The sequence below is a fragment of the Rhinoraja longicauda genome, chromosome 38 (genome assembly GCF_053455715.1).
Source record: "Rhinoraja longicauda isolate Sanriku21f chromosome 38, sRhiLon1.1, whole genome shotgun sequence".
Lineage (NCBI taxonomy): Eukaryota > Metazoa > Chordata > Chondrichthyes > Rajiformes > Arhynchobatidae > Rhinoraja > Rhinoraja longicauda.
The window spans coordinates 2649210-2671131 of NC_135990.1; positions in this window are offsets into that span (position 1 = coordinate 2649210).

Below are 21922 nucleotides of genomic sequence, written 5' to 3' on the forward strand. Positions count from 1 at the left end.
TCTGTTTACACTGTTTGTACAAAGAGCTGAGTGGAAATAAGTACATTCAGTGATAGAATAAAAAGACAAGGATCCAGCTTTGAAGGCAGCCCAAACTGAATGTAATTTGTTATAATATATCTCCAGGGCTGCAACTTATATTATTGGATGTAGCCAGGCGTGAGAGATTTCCTACCAGAACTCTGCTCTTTTGAGAACACTAATATTTAGTTAAATGTTCCAAATGGACTTTAAAAACATAAAATAAGGGGAAATGCAATATGAAGAAGAACTGTTACCAGAACTTAATTATCACCATCCTTTTCCATAACTAGCTTATTATAGTGAATCATCATTGTAAAAGAATATTTATTTCCTTTCTTTATGGCCATTTATCCCATTATACGTATATGCGGTGATATTAGGGTTGCCAACTGTCCCGTATTAGCCGGGACATCCTGTATTTTGGGCTAAATTGGTTTAGACAATAGGTGCAGGAGGAGGCCATTCAGCCCTTTGAGCCAGCACCGCCATTCAATGTGATTATGGCTGATCATTCTCAATCAGTACCCCGTTCCTGCCTTCTCCCCATACCCCCTGACTCCGCTATCCTTAAGAGTTCTATCTAGCTCTCCCTTGAATGCATTCAGAGAATTGGCCTCCACTGCCTTCTGAGGCAGAGAATTCCACAGATTCACAACTCTCTGGCTGAAAAAGTTTTTCCTCATCTCAGTTCTAAATGGCCTACCCCTTATTCTTAAACTGTGGCCCCTTGTTCTGGACTCCCCCAACATTGGGAACATGTTTCCTGCCTCTAACGTGTCCAACCCCTTAATAATCTTATACGTTTCGATAAGATCTCCTCTCATCCTTCTAAATTCCAGTGTATACAAGCCCAGTCGCTCCAGTCTTTCAACATATGACAGTCCCGCCATTCCGGGAATTAACCTAGTAAACCTACGCTGCACGTCCTCAATAGCAAGAATATCCTTCCTCAAATTTGGAGACCAAAACTGCACACAGTACTCCAGGTGCGGTCTCACTAGGGCCCTGTACAACTGTCCCGTACGGGACCGCCCTTGTCCCATATTAGTAGGGTTGCCAACTTCCTCACTCCCAAATAAGGGACAAAGGGTGGCATCACAACCCCGCGCCCCACGCGACCTCACCCAGCCAGCGGCCACGTGCTCCCGCTCCACCAATGGCGGCCGCCATTGGTGGAGCGGGAGCACGTGGCCGCTGGCTGGGTGAGGTCGCGTGGGGCAGTGACGTCACCTTGTCCTGTATTTGGGAGTGAGGAAGTTGGGATCCCTCGGTGACAGCGAGCTCAGTACAGATGTGTTGGGCTCTGCAAAGTGTGAAGGTCTTTACTGTGTAAGAATGATCTTTGTTGTGATTACAGCTCAATAACACTTGTGCGTAGTTCCATTTCATTTAGTTTCGTTTAGAGATACAGCGCGGAAACAGGCCCTACGGCCCACCGAGTCCACACTGACCCTCAAACACTATCCTACACGCACTAGGGACAATCTACACTTACACCAAGCCAACCAACCTGCAAACCTGCACGTCTTTGGAGTGTGGGAGGAAACCGAAGATCTCGGAGAAAACCCACGCAGGTCACGGGGAGAACGTACAAACTCCGTACAGACGGCACAGAAAAAGGGACAGAATTAATTAGAATGGCGCAGCGGTAGAATTGCTGCCTTACAGCGCCAGAGACACAAGACTACAGACGAGCTATTTTCTCTACTTTCATTGTTTCTTTTTCTACATCGTGCGGGCAATTTAAAGATGCCAATTAACCTGCAAACCTGTACGTCTTTGTTTCTGACAAGTGGCTTATGTGAAGTCGTATCCTCCTCACCACCATGTTTAAACCCTGGAACACCCCACCCAACAACTTTGAAAGACCTTGCAGCATCCAGGTCAATCTTTCGCCACCTGTTTGATAACACGTAGGGGTGGCAAGTGGGAGGAAACCGGAGCACCCGGAGAAAACCCACACAGTCCCAGGGAGAAGGTGCAAACTCCGCACAGACAGCACCCGTAGTCAGGATCGAACCCTGGTCTCTGGTGCTGTAAGGCAGCAACTCTACTGCTGCGCCACTCTAATTAATTTTGTCTCTTTTTCTTTTTTGTTTGACTTCCCATCTTTCCTATTTTTAGGGTGGCCCGGCGGGTAGCGCTGATACCTTACAGCGCCAGAGACCCAGGTTCGATCCCGACCACAGAGGCTGTCTGTACGGTGTTTGCACGTTCTCCCTGTAACCCCGTGGGTTTCCTCCGGGTGCTCCGGGTTCCTCCGACATCCCAAAGACGTGGAGGTTTGTAGGTTAACTGGCATCTTTAAATCGCCCAGAATAGGTAGAAAGAGACTAAAAAAAAAGAAAATAGAGAAAATAAGTGAGATGTCATTGAACTAGTTTGAAAGGGTGATCGATGGTCAGCATGGACACAATAGACAATAGGTGCAGGAGGAGGCCATTCGGCCCTTCGAGCCAGCAATGTGATCATGGCTGATCATTCTCAATCAGTACCCCGTTCCTGCCTTCTCCCCATACCCCCTGACTCCGCTATCCTTAAGAGCTCTATCTAGCTCTCTCTTGAATGCATTCAGAGAATTGGCCTCCACTGCCTTCTGAGGCAGAAAATTCCACAGATTCACAACTCTCTGACTGAAAAAGTTTTTCCTCATCTCAGTTCTAAATGGCCTACCCCTTATTCTTAAACTGTGGCCCCTTGTTATGGACTCCCCCAACATTGGGAACATGTTTCCTGCCTCTAACGTGTCCAACCCCTTAATAATCTTATACGTTTCGATAAGATCTCCTCTCATCCTTCTAAATTCCAGTGTATACAAGCCCAGTCGCTCCAGTCTTTCAACATATGACAGTCCCGCCATTCCGGGAATTAACCTAGTAAACCTACGCTGCACGTCCTCAATAGCAAGAATATCCTTCCTCAAATTTGGAGACCAAAACTGCACACAGTACTCCAGGTGCGGTCTCACTAGGGCCCTGTACAACTGCAGAAGGACCTCTTTGCTCCTATACTCAACTCCTCTTGTTATGAAGGCCAACATTCCATTGGCTTTCTTCACTGCCTGCTGTACCTGCATGCTTCCTTTCAGTGACTGATGCACTAAGACACCCAGATCTCGTTGTACATCCCCTGTTCCAAACTTGACACCATTCAGATAATACTCTGCCTTCCTGTTCTTACCACCAAAGTGGATAACCTCACACTTATCCACATTAAACTGCATCTGCCATGCATCCGCCCACTCACACAACCTGTCCAAGTCACCCTGCAACACAGTGGGCCGAAGGGCCTGTTTCCATGCTGTATCTATAAACATCCCTCGTACAGGAAGCAAGATTGGGAGTGGAAACTTTGCCACCCATCCAAGCCTTTAAGATTATTTTTGCAATTATTAAATGCCTCCAATAGAAACATTAAAAAACTATTATAATTTCTGTAAATCATTAAAACAAAAAGTAAAAGCAGAAAGGTAAGACATTGAAAATACATTAAAACACAAAGAATAATTAAAAAAACATTGTCTCTACAAATGTCTCCACAATTCAATACAATCAATTGATAATAAGCTGTTTAACTCGCCACTAATCTCTGAGCTGGCAGATGCTGTCCAGACTGTTTGATGCATTGCTAGACCTGCCTGGACAAGTATCAAAGATGTTGGTGAAATTTGGCAGGACAGCATTCACACACAAGTTTTCAGGGCAGAATTAGACCATCGGCCCATCGACTCTACTCCGCCATTCAATCATGGCTGGTCTCTGCCACAATCCTTGACACCCATTCTAATCAAGAACTTGTCTATCTCTGCTTTAAAAATATCCACTGACTCCACAGGCCTCTGTGGCAATGAGTTCCACAGATTAACTACCCTCTGACTACAGAGGTTCCTCCTCACCTGCTTTCTAAAAGAGCGCGCTTTAATTCTGAGGCTGTGACCTCTGGTCCTAGACTCTCCCACCAGTGGAAACATCCTCTCCACATCCACTCCATCTATGCCTTTCACTATTCTGAGAGTTTCAATGAGGTCCCCTCTTCAAAGATGTGCAGGTTTGTAGGTTAATTGGCTTGGTAAATGAAAAAATTGTCCCTAGTGGGTGTAGGCTGGTGTTAAAGTGGTCAGCACGGACTCGGTGGGCCGAAGGGCCTGTTTCCGCGCTGTATCTCTAAACTAAACTAAGCTAAACCTTGCCCTTCCATATCCCTGTGACTCCCTCTCCCCTGACTCTCAGTCTGAAGAAGGGTCTCGACCCGAAACGTCACCCATTCCTTCTCTCCAGAGATGCTGCCTGACCCGCTGAGTTACTCCAGCATTTTGTGTCTGTCTTCAGTTTAAACTAGCAACTGCAGTTCCCCCTTACACAAGGAAATACTGGAGTCAACTTTCAATGACTAATTCATGAAGCCAGGCGATAAATATTGAAGCAACGATTATTTTGTTCTGTAAGTCACAGTTTTCTATCTGATTCATGGCAGGCAGCAGCCCTTCATGTACAAAAAGTCCAAGGATAAGTGGAGAGATGAATTATAAATAAGAAAGTCGATTGATCAATGAAATCAATTCAACTAGTCATTCATACTCGCCCAGCTAGGACGCCCAAGCATTTGCTTTCCTATTTGTTGTTTTCAAGAGAAATGGTGTTTCATTAAAAAAGGGGCATGTAAAAATTAAAACTCCAGGCAACCCTGTACCTAAAAGATCAAGGGCCAGTCTCACCCTGGCCACTCCCTCTTCTCCCCTCTCCCATCAAGTAAGAGGTACAGAAGTGTGAAAACACACACCTCCAGATTCAGGGACAGTTTCTCTCCAGCTGTTATCAGGCAACTGAACCATCCTACCACAACCAGAGAGCAGTGCTGAACTAATATCTACCTCTTTGGTGACCCTCGGACTATCCTTGATTGGACTTTGCTGGCTTTACCCTGCACTGAACGTTATTCCCTTATCATGTATCTATACACTGTAAATGGCTCGATTGTAATCACGCATTGTCTTTCTGCTGACTGGTTAGCACGCAACAAAAGCTTTTCACTGTACCTCGGTACACGTGACAATAAACTGAAACTGCTTTAATTAGTACTGAACAAGGCCCTTTACTGATTCACAATCTACATAACCTTAACCCACTAATTCCATCATGACAACTATGGCACAAAATATTAATTTAGGGTTTATGGTTTAGGTTTAGCGATGTACAATTGAAATACTGCTGTTACCAGTCTGAGGAAGGGTGTTGGCCCGAATCGCACCTCTCCAGAGATGCTGCCTGACCCGCTGAGTTACTCCAGCACTCTGTGAAACGTCATCTATCCATGTTCTCCAGAGATGCTGCCTCACCCGCTGAGTTACTCCAACACTCTGTGAAACGTCACCTATCCATGTTCTCTAGAGATGCTGCCTGACCCGCTGAGTTACTCCAGCACTCTGTGAAACGTCACCTATCCATGTTCTGTACAGATGCTGCCTGACCCGCTGAGTTACTCCAGCACTCTGTGAAACGTCACCTATCCATGTTCTCCACAGATGCTGCCTGACCCGCTGAGTTACTCCAGTACTCTGTGAAACGTCACCTATCCATGTTCTCCAGAGATGCTGCCTGACCCGCTGAGTTACTCCAGCACTCTGTGAAACGTCACCTATCCATGTTCTCCAGAGATGCTGCCTGACCCGCTGAGTTACTCCCACACTTTGTGTCTTTTTTTTGAACTGGCATCTGCAATTACTTGCGCCTTCAACATTTACATGTTAATTCCTATCTACTAATATAATGCACTGATTTCAGCCTCAACTACCTCCTCTGGCAGCTTGTTCCATACACCCACCACCCTTTGTGTGAAAAAGTTACCCCTCAGATTCCTATTAAATCTTTTCCCCATCACCTTAAACCCATGTCCTCTGGTCCTCGATTCTCCTACGCAGGGCAAGAGACTCCATGCCTCTACCTTTTCAAAATGCTGGAGTAACTCAGCAGGTCAGGGAGCATCTCGGGAGAGAAGGAATGGGTGACGTTTCGGGTCGAGACCCTTCTTCTCAGCAGGTCAGGCAGCATCTCAGGAGAGAAGGAATGGGTGACGTTTCGGACCAGTCTGAAGAAGGGTCTCGACCCGAAACGTCGCCCATTCCTTCTCTCCCGAGATGCTGCCTGACCTGCTGAGTTACTCCAGCATTTTGTGAATAAATACCTTCGATTTGTACCAGCATCTGCAGTTATTTTCTTATACCATGCCTCTCTATCTGATCTCTTCCTCCTCCTACGATTTTAAACACAAATGACAACAGACCGATTGGCTTTCCGTCGGGTAAAATCAAGCAGAGTGCCGACTGACTGTCATGAAGTTTTGGCATGATTTTGCAAGTTGGATCTCACCCTGAAAGTCACAGATCAAATGCCAAGGATTTAGTTCCTACTTCCATTAACATGAGATCACTGTTGCTTTTCACAGCATCTCAGCTCCAGCTTTTTATAGACGGTTAGATTTATGAGTGTTGATAACACCAAGGTTGCATCTTGTAGCTGCTGTTAATACTTGCCTTTAATGTGGTCCCAACAGGTACATGCTGTGCTTCGCAAGGAAGAAAACTAGCAGACCACAGCGAAGACGCCATTTTCCAATTTATAACCCCTGATGGATTTTTCAGTAAGGAGATGAGATTTTAAACACTGTTGCTACTAAAGGTTTCAGGTGGTTAATATGTACCCCGTGTTAAAAATTAAATCTCAAGCAGGTACAACTGCAACTTTAGTGATGAGAATTATTTCTTTCATGCCACTGTATTCGGTCGGAAGGCCTTCAGAACTGATGGGGAACGTTTAATGGAGATCTCTCTTGATGCTTTCAAGAGAGAGTTAGATTTAGCTTTATTCACAAAATGCTGGAGTAACTCAGCAGGTCAGGCAGCATCTCGGGAGAGAAGGAATGGGTGACGTTTCGGGTCGAGACCCTTCTTCAGACTTTAGCTCTTAGGGCTAACGGAATCAAGGGATATGGGGAGAAAGCAGGAACGGGGTACTGATTTTGGATGATCAGCCGCGATCATATTGAATGGCGGCGCTGGCTCGAAGGCCAGAATGGCCTACTCCTGCACTTATTTTCTATAGAGTTGTGCAGTGCAAGTCTTTTACACAGAGAGTGGTGGGGGTTCGGAACACGCTGCCAGGGATGGTGGTGGAGGCAGATACGATAGTGGCGTTTCAGAGACTTTTGAACAGGCACATTGAAGAGATGGGAATAGAGGGATATGGATCACATACAGGCAGATGAGACCAGTTTAACTTGGAAACCAAACCTTGTTCAACCAAACTGTTCCCATTCCACTGTTTGCATATCTTTCATTCATTGTTCTTTATCTCTCTACATCACCATCTATATCTCTCATTTCCCTGACTAGTCTCGACCCGAAACGTCTCCCATTCCTTCTCTCCAGAGATGCTGCCTGCCTGTCCCGCTGAGTTATTCCAGCATTTTGTGTCTATCTTCGGTGTAAACCAGCACCTGCAGTTCCTTCCCACACAGATTAATGTACGTGATGGATTGATGGTCGGTCTCGGGTTGGTAGGCCAAAGAGCCTATATCCATCTCCTTTGAGTGCATTAATTTCTAACTGTCCTGCAATTACTGACGAGACACACAAAATGCTGGAGTAACTCAGCAGGTCAGGCAGCATCTCTGGAGAGAAGGAATGGGTGACGTTTCGGGTCGAGACCGCCGCTCTACTGTACAATTTTCCAATCACAATGTATGGCATTCATAGCAAGAGGATTTGAGTTTAGGAGCAGGGAGGTTCTGCTGCAGTTGTACAGGGCCTTGGTGAGACCGCACCTGGAGTATTGTGTGCAGTTTTGGTCTCCTAACCTGAGGAAAGACGTTCTTGCCTTAGAGGGAGTACAGAGAAGGTTCACCAGATTGATCCCTGTGATGGCGGGACTTACATATGAGGAAAGACTGGATCGACTGGGCTTGTACTCGCTGGAATTTAGAAGACTGAGGGGGGATCTTATAGAAACATATACAATTCTTAAGGGTTTGGAGAGGCTAGATGCGGGAAGATTGTTCCCGATGTTGGGGGAGTCCAGAACCAGGGGTCACAGCTTAAGGATAAGTCTTTTAGGACCGAGATGAGAAAAAATTTCTTCACATTTCTTCACACAGAGAGTGGTGAGTCTGTGGAATTCTCTGCCACAGAAGGTAGTTGAGGCCAGTTCATTGGCTATATTTAAGAGGGAGTTAGATGTGGCCCTTTTTGCTAAAGGGATCAGGGGGTATGGAGAGAAGGCAGGTACAGGCTACTGAGCTGAATGATCAGCCATGATCATATTGAATGGCGGTGCAGGCTCGAAGGGCCGAATGGCCTACTCCTGCACCTATTTTCTATGTTTCTATGTATGTATTGTATGTATGAAATCAAGACACACGGTTGCTCCAGATGTGGGATGGTGATATTAGCAACTCAACATAGAAGTGAGAATCGGTAACGATTGATGTTTAATGAAGGGGCCACAGTGTGAAGTAAGATTCTATAACTGGGAAGTGCTGATGGAAGAATTTTTACATATTAATTATAGATTAATATATCAGTGGTTGGGAATTTTTGCAAACGTATTTGCAAAATGTGCAGAAGCAAATTGCATATTTTTACATTTGCAAGGCAGAATAATAAATGATGTATCGGATAACCTGCTATCTGCCAGAGCACATTGGAGATTGTACACATCAGCTTTCAGCTGAGCTCATTTTGCATGAAAATTCCTGAATGGGAAACCATTTTTCTCACTAATTGTCTTTATATGGTTTGTGTGTGTCCTCCCCCCTCTCCCCCTGTCCCCCTGTCCTTTCCAGACCTATTTTGCTACCGGTTAGAGATCATGGAGTGAAGGAAAAAAACTGCAGACGCTGGTTAAAATCGAAGGTAGACACAAAATGCTGGAGTAACTCAGCGGATCAGGCAGCATCTCGGGAGAGAAGGAATGGGTGACGTTTCGGTGAATTTCTCTGACAATGGAGAAGAACTAAGACAGAAAGGTCAGTGTGGGAATGGGAAGGGGAATGAAAGTATTTAGCAACCGGGAGATCAGGTAGGTCCAGGCGGACTGAGCGAAGGCATTCAGCGAAATGATCGCCCAATCTACGTTTGGTCTCGCCGATGTTTATGAGTCCACATCTTGAACAACGGATACAGTAGATGAGGTTGGAGGAGGTGCAAGTGAACCTCTGCCTAACCTGAAAGGACTGTGTGTACGGATCATGGTACCAACTTTTACTAATCTTTTCCACCCATATATGTTCCATACCTTGCAGTCACAAAGTTCCCTTTACAGGTTAGACCCTCACAAAGACTGAAGGGTCTCGTCCCGAAACGCCACCCATTCCTTCTCTCCCGAGATGCTGCCTGACCCGCTGAGTTACTCCAGCATTTTGTATCCACCTCAGATGGAGTGATCCTGCTAGACTCATTTCTGAAAACAAATTCTAACTTAAGAGCACATTTTTGAAAGCAACCAGGGCTGGGTTTCACTTTGTGAATCAATAACTCAGTGAACTGCACCATGAATAATGGACAAGGTGTCTTGTAAAATTTTTCCGAGCATTAGGAGCGACCTGAAGTGGCTAAGTTTTCCCTGCCAAGTGTAACTTTGGCCCGAGCATAGGATGAGAAAATAGATTGTTTTTGTGTGAAGGACAATTCTCCCTTTCAGGTGAATTTAAGGCCGCAAAATATCATCCGGTGGGAATAAATATTAATACAGCCTGGAGTGATTGATACAAGAGGTGGAGTTTTGTCGTGAAATGCAAAATCTAATCGCCGATATTTATTATCATTTGTTTTAGCCAGGCTAGTGTTTGCATTCAAACTCAAATTGACTTCCATAAATTCAAATTGTTTTCAAGAGAGAGTTAGATTTAGCTCTAGGGGCTAACGGAATCAAGGGATATGGGGAGAAAGCAGGAACGGGGTACTGATTTTGGATGATCAGCCATGATCATATTGAATGGCGGTGCTGGCTCAAAGGGTCAAATGGCCTACTCCTGCACCTGTTTTCTATGACTCAAAAAACCCTTTCCAAATTGAGTAAACTATATTCAGGGAAACGTAGAATGTTGGAGGATAAAACCCTTTGTGCTGGAGAGAGGGGTCTCGACCCGAAACGTCACCCATTCCTTCTCTCCCGAGATGCTGCCTGACCCGCTGAGTTACTCCAGCATTTTGTGTCTACCTTCAATTTTAACCAACATCTGCAGATTTTTGTTTTCCTGCTGTACTGTTCTATCTTCTATACATTGTTCTGTAGAGGGGTTGAAAGGCGTACACTTGCCCCTAGTTTGTTTGCTTGTTCGTTCCTCATTTCATAACTCGGTTCAATCCATGCCACTGTGGGACCATGCTAGTGGAGTGCCTGGCTCTCTCAATGGGAATAATAATTCCTGTAGTGGAATAATAACACTGTGGCAAGGTTAAAAAGGGAGGCCTTAGCGTCAAAATATGTTTTTAAAACCGAGATGAATATTTAGGGAGGAATGGAAACTAGGGTTGCCAACTGTCCCGTATTAGCCGGGACATCCCGTATATTGGGCTAAATTCCATATGGAATCGCCCTTGTCCCATATTAGGCCTGGGTGGGGGTGGGGGAGGGGGGCTAGGCCCAGACAATGTGGGCCCAGACAGTGTAGGCCCGGGCGCCGCCTAATGGAGGTTGCATAGCAACCCGCCTCCCGGCCTGGGAGACTGCCATTGGTGGAGCGGGAGCACATGGCCGCTGGCTGGGTGAGAATACGTGGGGCGCGGGGTGATGACATCACCATTTTGTCCCTTATTTGGGAGTGAGGAAGTTGGCAACCCTAATGGAAACACTCGTGGCCAAACTAAGGAAAAAGCATCGAGGTTGTTTAGAAGTGAAGCTTAACACAAAATAAAATGGATGTGCCTTCTGATATTTTCAGTTTGTAGATAGAGATTTGCAAAGTTCTTTGTGATGCCTAAGATCCAATCTCAGTTGAAAATTGTGTGCAAATGAAGAAAGTAAGTGAAAAGGAGAATGATGGAATATTTGATGCTCAGATGATATCTTTGAAGTTTTATTTGAGTTAGTCTTCTCTTCGGGGAGATTGAGTGCAGTGGTAACCATGAAGGATCAAGTACTACATGGTCTACTGAGGCAGGGTCTTCAGGGACCAGGGGACATCAGGTCCTTGATGCTCTCCCGTGTAGTGTTAAGGCAAGATCAGTAATGAGTGCGAAAGAAAACTGCAGATGCTGGTTTACATCAAAGGTAGACACAAAATGCTGGAGCGACTCAGCAGGTCTGGCAGCATCTCTGGAGCGAAGGAATGGGTGAGGTTTTGGGCCGAGGCCCTTCTTCAGACTGATGTCAGGGGATGGGGCGGGATGCTGAGTTACTCCAGTAATGATTTACCTTCAGTAATGAGTATGTTTATTTAAGATGCTGATTGATTGCACCACAATCACAAAGTGACGATTTAGAGACCTTCTGTGAAATGGCTTGATGTGGTGAAGCTGTCTTACAAAACCACGCCGGAATATTCTGGAGCATTCACAACATAGAAACATAGAAAATAGGTGCAGGAGTAGGTCATTCGGCCCTTTGAGCCTGCACCGCCATTCAATATGATCATGGCTGATCATCCAGCTCTGTAACCCATACCTGCCTTCTCTCCATACCCCCTGATCCCTTTAGCCACAAGGGCCACATCTAACTCCCTCTTAAATATAGCCAATGAACTGGCCTCAACTACCTTCTGTGGCAGAGAATTCCACAGATTCACCACTCTCTGTGTGAAAAAAAACGTTCTCATCTCAGTCCTAAAAGACTTCCCCCTTATCCTTAAACTGTGACCCCTTGTTCTGGACTTCCCCAACATCAGGAACAATCTTCCTGCATCTAGCCTGTCCAACCCCTTAACACAGCGCTGACAATCAGTTGACAGACGAAAAAGGCCATTCGGCCCATTTTTACCTGAGCCGGATTGTTTAAAGAGCTGATTCTTGCCCTAGTCATCGTGGCAAGAAATATAATGGTACTAGACAACCCGTGAACCCATTGGGTTCCCATTGTTATTAAAGGTTCTTTAGTAACTTGTCAGTATCTTTGTTGAACTAAATTAAGGCACATGTTGCAATCAAAGGCGCTTGAACAATTGGTTGGGCTGAAAGCTGCCAAAACGGTACACGACAGCGCAACAATTTGAACGAAACACGAGCCGCGGTCCCGTTGGGTTCCCGTCGTGACAGCGGTTGATGAAAAAAGAGACACACAACTTTAATATTAGTGAGCAGTCAAACTTTAACTTGAAGAAAATTTGAGCAGTTACCTCAGGAGCCATCGAACAAAGAAGCAAACGGAAGTATTGGATCAAAATGGCGTCAAAAGCACTTGAACAATTGGTTGGGCAGAAAGCAGCTACAACGGTCTACGATAGCGCAACAATTTGAATGAAAGTTGATGCTGAACACCGCTGGTGAATGTTGAGGAAGGTGCCCCTAAAATTGTCACGCTATCGTGTGCCGTTTAGGCTGTATTTTGGGAAAGAGAACACGAACACGAACACGAACACGAACACACACACACACACACACACACACACACACACACACACACACACACACACACACACACACACACACACACACACACACACACACACACACACACACACACACACACACACACACACACACACACACACACACACACACACACACACACACACACACACACACACACACACACACACACACACACACACACCACAAAAAGCAAGGAAATTTGTGTTTGGTAGATTATTTCTTTGTTGTAACAATGCTTCTTGGCAATAAATCTTATACCGTTGGAAAGCCTGTTTATTTCCCTTTTAAATGGTGCCACATTTGTAAGGAACATGCATTTGTGGGATGAGCAGCAGAGCTGAGTATATGGGTTGCGCCCATGAAAAATTTACCAAATCTTCTCTGCCAATGCCAAACAGCTTATTCTGCTGTTGCTATTGACTCTTGTTTTGAGCTTCTGGTACCCCCAGGTGCTGACAAGAATGGGATGCCATCCCACAACAGTGTGTGACCAGGCTGGTGACCAGCATGAGGAGGAGGTGCCAGGCTGTTGTGGCTGTGTATGGTTCTTCCACACGCTACTGTGGCTCCTGTTTATTAAATGAATAAATTGTTAAATTGCCAATATGTCTTGTTTCTTCAGACTTCAATCATCCAATCCACCAAACAACACCGAACAAGAGTCAATGGCAGAATAAGCTGTTTGGCATTGGCAGAGAAGATTTGGCAAATTTTTCATGGGCGCAACCCACATACTCAGCTCTGCTGCTCATCCCACAAATGCATGTTCCTTACAAATGTGGCACCATTTAAAAGGGAAATAAACAGGCTTTCCAACGGTATAAGATTTATTGCCAAGAAGCATTGTTACAACAAAGAAATAATCTACCAAACACAAATTTCCTTACTTTTTGTGCTATGTTTATATATATATTAGACCAAGTGGACCCGTTGGGCCCAAACCTCTCCTGCATTGGTGCAGCACCCTGTCCTCCCCCCTCCCCTCCCCCCAACTCCCCCCTTCCTCTCCTCCCCTCCCCTCATTTTAAACTTTAATAGACAATAGACAATAGGTGCAGGAGGAGGCCATTCAGCCCTTCGAGCCAGCACCGCCATTCAATGTGATCATGGCTGATCATTCTCAATCAGTACCCCGTTCCTGCCTTCTCCCCATACCCCCTTACTCCGCTATCCTTAAGAGCTCTATCCAGCTCTCTCTTGAATGCATTCAGAGAATCGACCTCCACTCCCTTCTGAGGCAGAGAATTCCACAGATTCACAACTCTCTGACTGAAAAAGTTTTTCCTCATCTCCGTTCTAAATGGCCTACCCCTTATTCTTAAACTGTGGCCCCTTGTTCTGGACTCCCCCAACATTGGGAACATGTTTCCTGCCTCTAACGTGTCCAACCCCTTAAAATGTGAATAACTTAAAAAATATAACACCGATTTCAATAAAACTACTTGCATTTTCACTATCGTGCACCGTTTTGGCTGAAGTTCAGTCACAAACAAGTTAACAAATGAGAGTTTTAGTATATAGATATATATACACACACACACACACACACACACACACACACACACACACACACACACACACACACACACACACACACACACACACACACACACACACACACACACACACACACACACACACACACACACACACACACACACACACACACACACACACACACACACACACACACACACACAATGAAATTTTTACTTATATATATAGATTACGTGATAGTTGAGGAGATTACTGAGGTTATCTCCATATTATCAGGCACAAGCAACGCAGTGACAATTAATGAAATATTAATGAAAATAAATTAATGAAATATTACATTTCCACAAAAATTGGAGAAAGAAGAATCTTGAGCAAAACGCAAAGTGCCGGAGTAATTCAACACTTTGTGTTTTGAAGGATCAGGAAAAGGGTGCAGATCGAAAACCTCACCTATCCAGACCTCCAGAGATGCTCCCCGATCTGCTAACTTATTCCAGCTCTTTGTCATTTGCTCAGTTCCAGAAACGTTTGGCAAACATCCATTGAAAACTATGCAAACGTTTAGTTTAGCATGGAAACAGGCTGTAGATGGGCTATTGCGTGCTAGCCGATCGTAGTGCTTGTTAGTAGTAGTCCCGCCTAGTAGGTGCTTTATAATATTAAGAACTCACCTACGACAGGCAGTAGATGTGGCAGCCCGGAGCTGTAATGTACTGCAGGTCCTATGATGTAAGTGCTTCAATAAAATGATGCGTTGTATCTTAGCGTGTCCTTAATATTATAAAGCACATACTAGGCGGGTCTACTACTAACATGCACTACGATTGGCTAGCATGCAATAGCCCATCTACACAGGCCCTTCGGCCCACCGAGTCCGCGCCGACCAGCAATCCCCGCACACTAACACTATCCTACACACACACTAGGGACAATTTACAATGATACCAAGCCAATTAGCCTACAGACCTGCATGTCTTTTGCTTTTTTTTCCCCTCCCCCGAGATCTTCAATTTCCTCCCACACTCCAAAGCCGACAGGTTTGTTGGTTAATTGGCTTGGTATATATGTAAAATTGTCCGTAATGTGTGTAGGATAGTGTTAATGTGCAGGGATCGCTGGTCGATGCAGACACCTAGGGCTGAAAGGCCCATTTCTGCACTGTCTCTCTAAACTAAAAACTAATTGAAGGCGAAAGAGACCAAATAACTGGCAGTAATTTAGATGGATCAAGCCAAGTCACGTTTATTGGCAAATGCATAACTGCCGTGAGGTCCGGGGCAATGAATATCTTGCAGCAAACATCAAAGGCAAACAGACTCACCTAAACACACAGAAACAAATTATACACAAATTATTCATAAATGACACATAGAATTTCTAAACGAAAGACTGTGCAAAAGAACGGGACATTAGTGGAAAACACAATTAGAAAATCATTATAAAACAATTTTGAGACACAGAAGGTTTCCCAAAGACATTAGAGTTGGTAGGTTAATTCTTTGCTGTAAACTGCCCCTCGCGTGCAGATGAGGAGTAGAATCTGGGCAGAGTTGATGGGAATTAAGTAAAATTAGATGTGTGAATGGGTGCTTGATGGTTGGCATTGAATGAATGGGTCTGAGGGAGGGTCTCGAGCCCAAACATCAACCATTCCTTCTCTCCAGAGATGCTGCCTGTCCCGCTGAGTTACTCCAGCATTTTGTGTCTATCTTTGGTGTAAACCCGCATCTGCAGTTCCTTCCTGCATTTCAACGTTGTATGACATTTTGTTATTGGATGAGGATTATCAGATAGACTGATGCAGGGTTTCTGGATGATTTCACGGCTCGTGCCTACACGAACGGGAAGAGTTAACACTCAATGTCACAGACTTTTAATCATAATCCAGAGAGCGTTGATGACTTTTATAAGGGAGCTACTGAGAATTCCTGAATTATTTAAGGCTCCTTGGCTTCAGGCAGTTTGTGTTTAGCAAAGTGAAGACATTAGCATGAACACAGGGTCAGTGTGAGGTCAGGTGAAAGGTTTGACGTAGTCATATCTGGTGGCCAAAGCTTTCTGAACTCCTTCACACAATGTCCAATTTGATTGATCGGAAGATACGGCAGGTCATAAGTGATAGGAGTAGAATTAAGGCCCGGTCACGTAACTTATAATTCCTTTCATAAAATGTACTGCAGTCCATAAACCCTCTGTCCATAAACTCCAAGGCTTGAATCAGTTAAGAGCCTGTCACACTTAGGCGATTTTAAGGCGACTGCCGGCGACTAGGCTGTCGCCGAATGTTCGCCGGGGTGTCACGGGCATGATCGTGTGGAGTCTTCCAAAGATCATAGTGGATCGTAGTGGATCTCAGCGCGTCGCGGAGAAATCAAACGGTTTGAAATCTCTCAGCGCCAGGCATCGTAGCTTACTGCAGTCGCTGTCGCACACTGTCCCCAGGTTTGCTAGGTTCCCTTAAGTTGCATTTAGAAGCACATAATATTAAAATAAGTAAAGTCATTTCAAAATACCATAAAATGCTTGTGTTTAACCAATTTATTTACCGTCAGGACATTTGACAGGTACTGCGGCACGGTGGCGCAGCGGTAGAGTTGCTGCCTTACAGCGAATGCAGCGCTGGAGACTCAGTTTCGATCCTGACTACGGGTGCTGTCTGTATGGAGTTTGTATGTTCTCCCCGTGACCTGCGTGGGTTTTCTCCGAGATCTTCGGTTTCCTCCCACACTCCAAAGACGTGCAGGTATGTAGGTTAATTGGCTGGGTAAATGTAAAAGTTGTCCCTAGTGTTTGTAGGATAGTGTTAGTGTGCGGGGATCGCTGGGCGGCGCGGACTCGGTGGGCCGAAGGGCCTGTTTCCACGCTGTATCTCTAAATCTAAAATTGGAGGCGACAGTTTGACGGTCAGGTAAACGTGGGAATTTTTGCGATGTTTTTGGCCTCGGCCATTACATTTAAAGTGAGCTCCAAACCCAGATATGCAACCCAGAAACCAGATATGCATCTCCCTTACATTTTCAAATAATGCCCACACACTTTTCACAAAACTCGACTGAACCACTTAAAAATTTTTTTTTTTAATACAGCTATTAGTAAACTGGAAGTAAATCTGGTTTATTCCTTGTTACAGTGAAGCTTGGTTTTTAAGTAACCCATACAAGATGTTATAGTTCAAAACTCTCAAGTACTTACCGACTTGTCAGTGATTTTAGCGAAAATTAGGCCCATCAAGTCTACTCCACCATTCAATCATGGCTGATCTATCTCTCCCGCCCAACCCCATTCTCCTGCCTTCTCCCCATGACCTCTGACGCCCGTACTAAGCAGTTACTCCAGCATTTTGTGTCGATCTTTGGTTGTTCTGTCCACATTCTGATAAACCTCCACAGCACTCTCTTCAAAGCCTCGACAACATTCTGATAACGTGGCGACCAGAACTGCAAGGCAATACTCCTAATGTGGCCAAACCAGTCATAACGCTGTGTAGTGGCTTCCAAACTTTATACCTAATGCCCCGATCAAATGTAGCATACGCCTTCTTTACCACTCGATCTACTCGAGTTGCCATTGTCAGGGAGCTGTGAACATGTCCCCAAGATGCCTCTGCACATCAATGCAGTTAAGGGTCTTGCCATCAATAATATGCTGAAGCAGGTTAGTTCTCAGCAGGAGAGCATGGAGGCTGTGAAGGGTGAAAATTGGATGAATTACGCCAGCACTTTGTGTTCTGTTGCAAGGAGACCCCTTACCCCCTCAAGTCCCAGTTGACTATCTACCTCTTCCTTCACTGCTCTGAGAACCATCATCTCTAAAGTGCATATCCCGTGATGCAGCCATGTTATGCGGCTATAAAACCTAGGGCGCAGCGGTAGAGTTGTTGCCTTACAGAGCTTGCAGCGCCAGAGACCCGGGTTCGATCCCGACTACGGGTGCCTGTCTGTACGGAGTTTGTACGCTCTTCCCGTGACCTGCGTGGGTTTTCTCCGAGACCTTCGGTTTCCTCCAACACTCCAAAGACGTACAGGTTTGTAGGTTAATTGGCTTTGGTATAAATGTAAATTGTCCCTGGTGTGTGTGTGAGTGTGTGTGTGTAGGTGTCAGTGTGCGGGGATCGCTGGTCGGCATGGACTCGGTGGGCTGAAGGGCCTGTTTTCGCGCTGCATCTCTAAACTAAACTAATCAAAACTGCAAATTTGTTAAAAAAAATTAACACTAAGCTGAAACTCCAAGTTAGAAACTTTGAGCAAAACTTTAGTTTTGTATTCATTTGTGATAGATCTAATATAGTAAACTTGGAATAGATAACCTGGAACAGAATGTTATTGTTCAATTGTCTAAGAGCCTGAATAAATCTCTTTTAAACAGAACCATAGTTGCATAATAAAATAAACACTTCAATAATTAATGATCTAGTAATGGCTTTTCCTCTTTTTTTGTGCATTAAAGAGACATTTATTTTCCTTCCCAATTTGAGTAAGAAAGAGGAAAAGTCTTAGAAGGTAATTAATAACGATGAGAAATTAGCATTACAAATCAATTACTTTTTTTACCTTGGGTTTTATATATCATCATGAAAATCCTAGACTGTAACTTCTAAACAAAATTACTGCATTTACATCAGCCTCTCATCATTAAGCATGATATATTGTTAAGTTTACATTTTTCTCTTGTGTTTTACATTTTTAATTATTTAAAAGTGTTTTAAATATTTCAACAAAATTGAATGAATTAGAAAAGTTTTTTTAGACAATAGACAATAGGTGCAGGAGTAGGCCATTCGGCCCTTTGAGCCAGCACCGCCATTCAATGTGATCATGGCTGATCATTCTCAATCAGTACCCCGTTCCTGCCTTCTCCCCATACCCACTGACTCCGCTATCTTTAAGAGCTCTATCTAGCTCTCTCTTGAAAGCATCCAGAGAATTGGCCTCCACGGCCTTCTGAGGCAGAGAATTCCACAGATTTACAACTCTGAGTGAAAATGTTTTTCCTCATCCCCGTTCTAAATGGCCTACCCCTTATTCTTAAACTGTGGCCCCTTGTTCTGGACTCCCCCAACATTGGGAACATATTTCCTGCCTCTAACATGTCCAACCTCTTAATAATCTTATGTTTCAATAAGATCCCCTCTCATCCTTCTAAATTCCAGTGTATACAAGCCTAGTCGCTCCAGTCTTTTAAAAAAGTAATCATCTCATTTTTAGTCATGTAGTTTCATGATAGACAAAAAAACCAGAATGCTGGAGTAACGCAGAGAGACAGGCAGCATCTCTGGATGGAAAGAATGGGTGAGACCCTTCTTCAGACACGACCCAAAACGTCACCCATTCCTTTTCTCCAGAGATGCTGCCTGACCCACTGAGTACTCCGCATTTTGTGGCTATCTTTGGTCTACACCAGCATCTGCAGTTCCTTCCTGCACACAGCATCTCTGGAGAACGTGGATAGGCGATGTGTTGGGTCAGGAAAGGTCCCGCCCCACAACATTGCCTAACCATGTCCTCCACAGATGCTGCCTGACCCACCGAGTTCATAAGGTTTTAAGTGATAGTAGAATTAGGCTAGTCAACCCATCGAATCTAATCCACCATTGAATCATGGCTGATCAATCTCTCCCTCCTAACCCCATTCTCCTGCCTTCTCCCCATAACCTCTGACACCTGTACTAATCAAAAATTTATCCCTCTGCCTTCAGTGGCAAAGAATTCCACAGATTCACCACCCCTGACTAAAGAAATGTCTCCTCATCTCCTTCCTAAAAGAACATCCTTTAACTCTGAGGCTGTGACTTCTAGTCCTAGACTCTCCCACTCTTCTCCACATCCACTCTATCCAATTCTCCCCAGTGTGTGGGGGAGTGGATGAGAAAGTGGGATAACATAGAACTACTGTGAGTGGGTGATGGATGGTCGGGGTGGACTCGGTGGGCAGAAGGTCTGTTTCAATGCTGCACATCTAAAATAAACGAAATCATTAGTTTACAGGAAGGCAAACTAAATCCGCTGACTCACCACAAACAGTTAACAAGCTGATCATTGGTTTCAGGAAGACTTTGCAGTCTCTGAGCGTTTTCAGGCCTGAGATCGATAGACGTTTGGGCTCCAAGGGAACAGATCGATTGTGGAACAAGAGCCGAGGTTTAGTTCTGATCCTGTTGAATGCTAACGCAGCTTGAAGAGACGGCAGGCTCAAGAGCAGACTCTTCCCCTCTGCTCTCAGGCTTCTAAACCTTATTCCCTGATCATGTACCTGCACACTGTAAATGGAAGGTATCACAAAATGCTGGAGTAACTCAGCGGGTCAGGCAGCATCTCAGGAGAGAAAGAATGGGTCGAGACCCTTCTTCAGATTGAGACTCCAGAGATGCTGCCTGACCTGCTGAGTTACTCCAGCATTTTGTGATACCTTTGATTTGTACCAGCATCTGCAGTTATTTTCCTACTGCACACTGTAAATGGCTCGATTGTAATCATGTATTTGTGATGTTTGGCGTCCGGAAGTTGGGAGGACCCGTTGCTCCTCCCGTGCATCAGGAGAAAGGGAGATGTTTTGAACATAGTTATCTGGGCTGTACAGTGTGTGAGTGTTCAGTCAGATCGTGTGGTTGCAGTCATTTTAGTTGTCTTGCTGCCAGCATTGAGTTAATGTAATAAAGACTTCTGTTGTACCTTGAAGACTCGCAAGTTTCATACAGACATAGAACAAGAACACGAAAGTGGTGTCAGGAACGGGAGACTTCGGATGGTGTCCAAAGACCCAGATAAGAGCCTATTTTTCGATTTAAAAAAAACCATGTCTCTGCAATTCGATCGTTTCGATCCCGAGCGAAAAAGGTGGTCGTCGTATTTAATGCGCGCTGAGTTTTATTTTGAAAGTACGGCAATTACAACTGACCCGAGGAAGAAGGCTCTCTTGTGTCCATCAATGTCTCCAGAAACTTGACAAAGGGAGATGTTTTGTACATAGTTATCTTGGCTGTACACAGTGTGGAGTGTTCAGTCAGATCGTGTGATTGCAGCCATTTTAGTTGTCTTGCTGCCAGCATTGAGTTAATGTAATAAAGACTTCTGTTGTAGTCTATTGAAGACTCTCAAGTTTTATACAGACATAGAACAAGAACACAAAAGTATTGCCTTTCTGTTGACTGGATAGAACGGCACAAAAGCTTTTTGCTGTACACGCGACAATAAACTAAACTGAAACAGAAACTGAAACTGAAGTCTTTCAGTCCTTCCGTAAGCTAGGGTACTGTTCAATTCTCCTCTTACCTCAATGCACAAATTGGATATTACCTCTGGAACTGTTACACCACAATGCTGAGATTTATTTTCTGCACTCTATATCTTCCCCTTCACTCTACCTACTGGACTTGAATTTGGCTTGATTGTTTTCATGTATAGTATTTTCTGATTCCAATGGGGCAGCATGCAATATAATTAAAGGACGTTCCTTTAGGAAGGAGATGAGGAGGAATTTCTTTAGTCAGAGGGTGGTGAATCTGTGGAATTCATTGCCACAGAAGGCTGTGGAGGCCAAGTCAGTGGATATTTTTAAGGCAGAGGTAGATAGATTCTCGATTGGTACGGGTGTCAGGGGTTATGGGGAGAATGCAGGAGAATGGAGTTAGGAGGGAGAGATAGATCAGCCATGATTGAATGGCGGAGTAGACTTGATGGGCCGAATGGCCTAATTCTGCTCCCATCGTGAATGGCTTATGACAATTTTCCAGAAGCCAATTAACTTACAAACCCACAGGTCTTTGGGATATGGGAGGAAACCAGAGCACACGGAGGAAACCTATGCGGTCAGAGGGAGAACGTG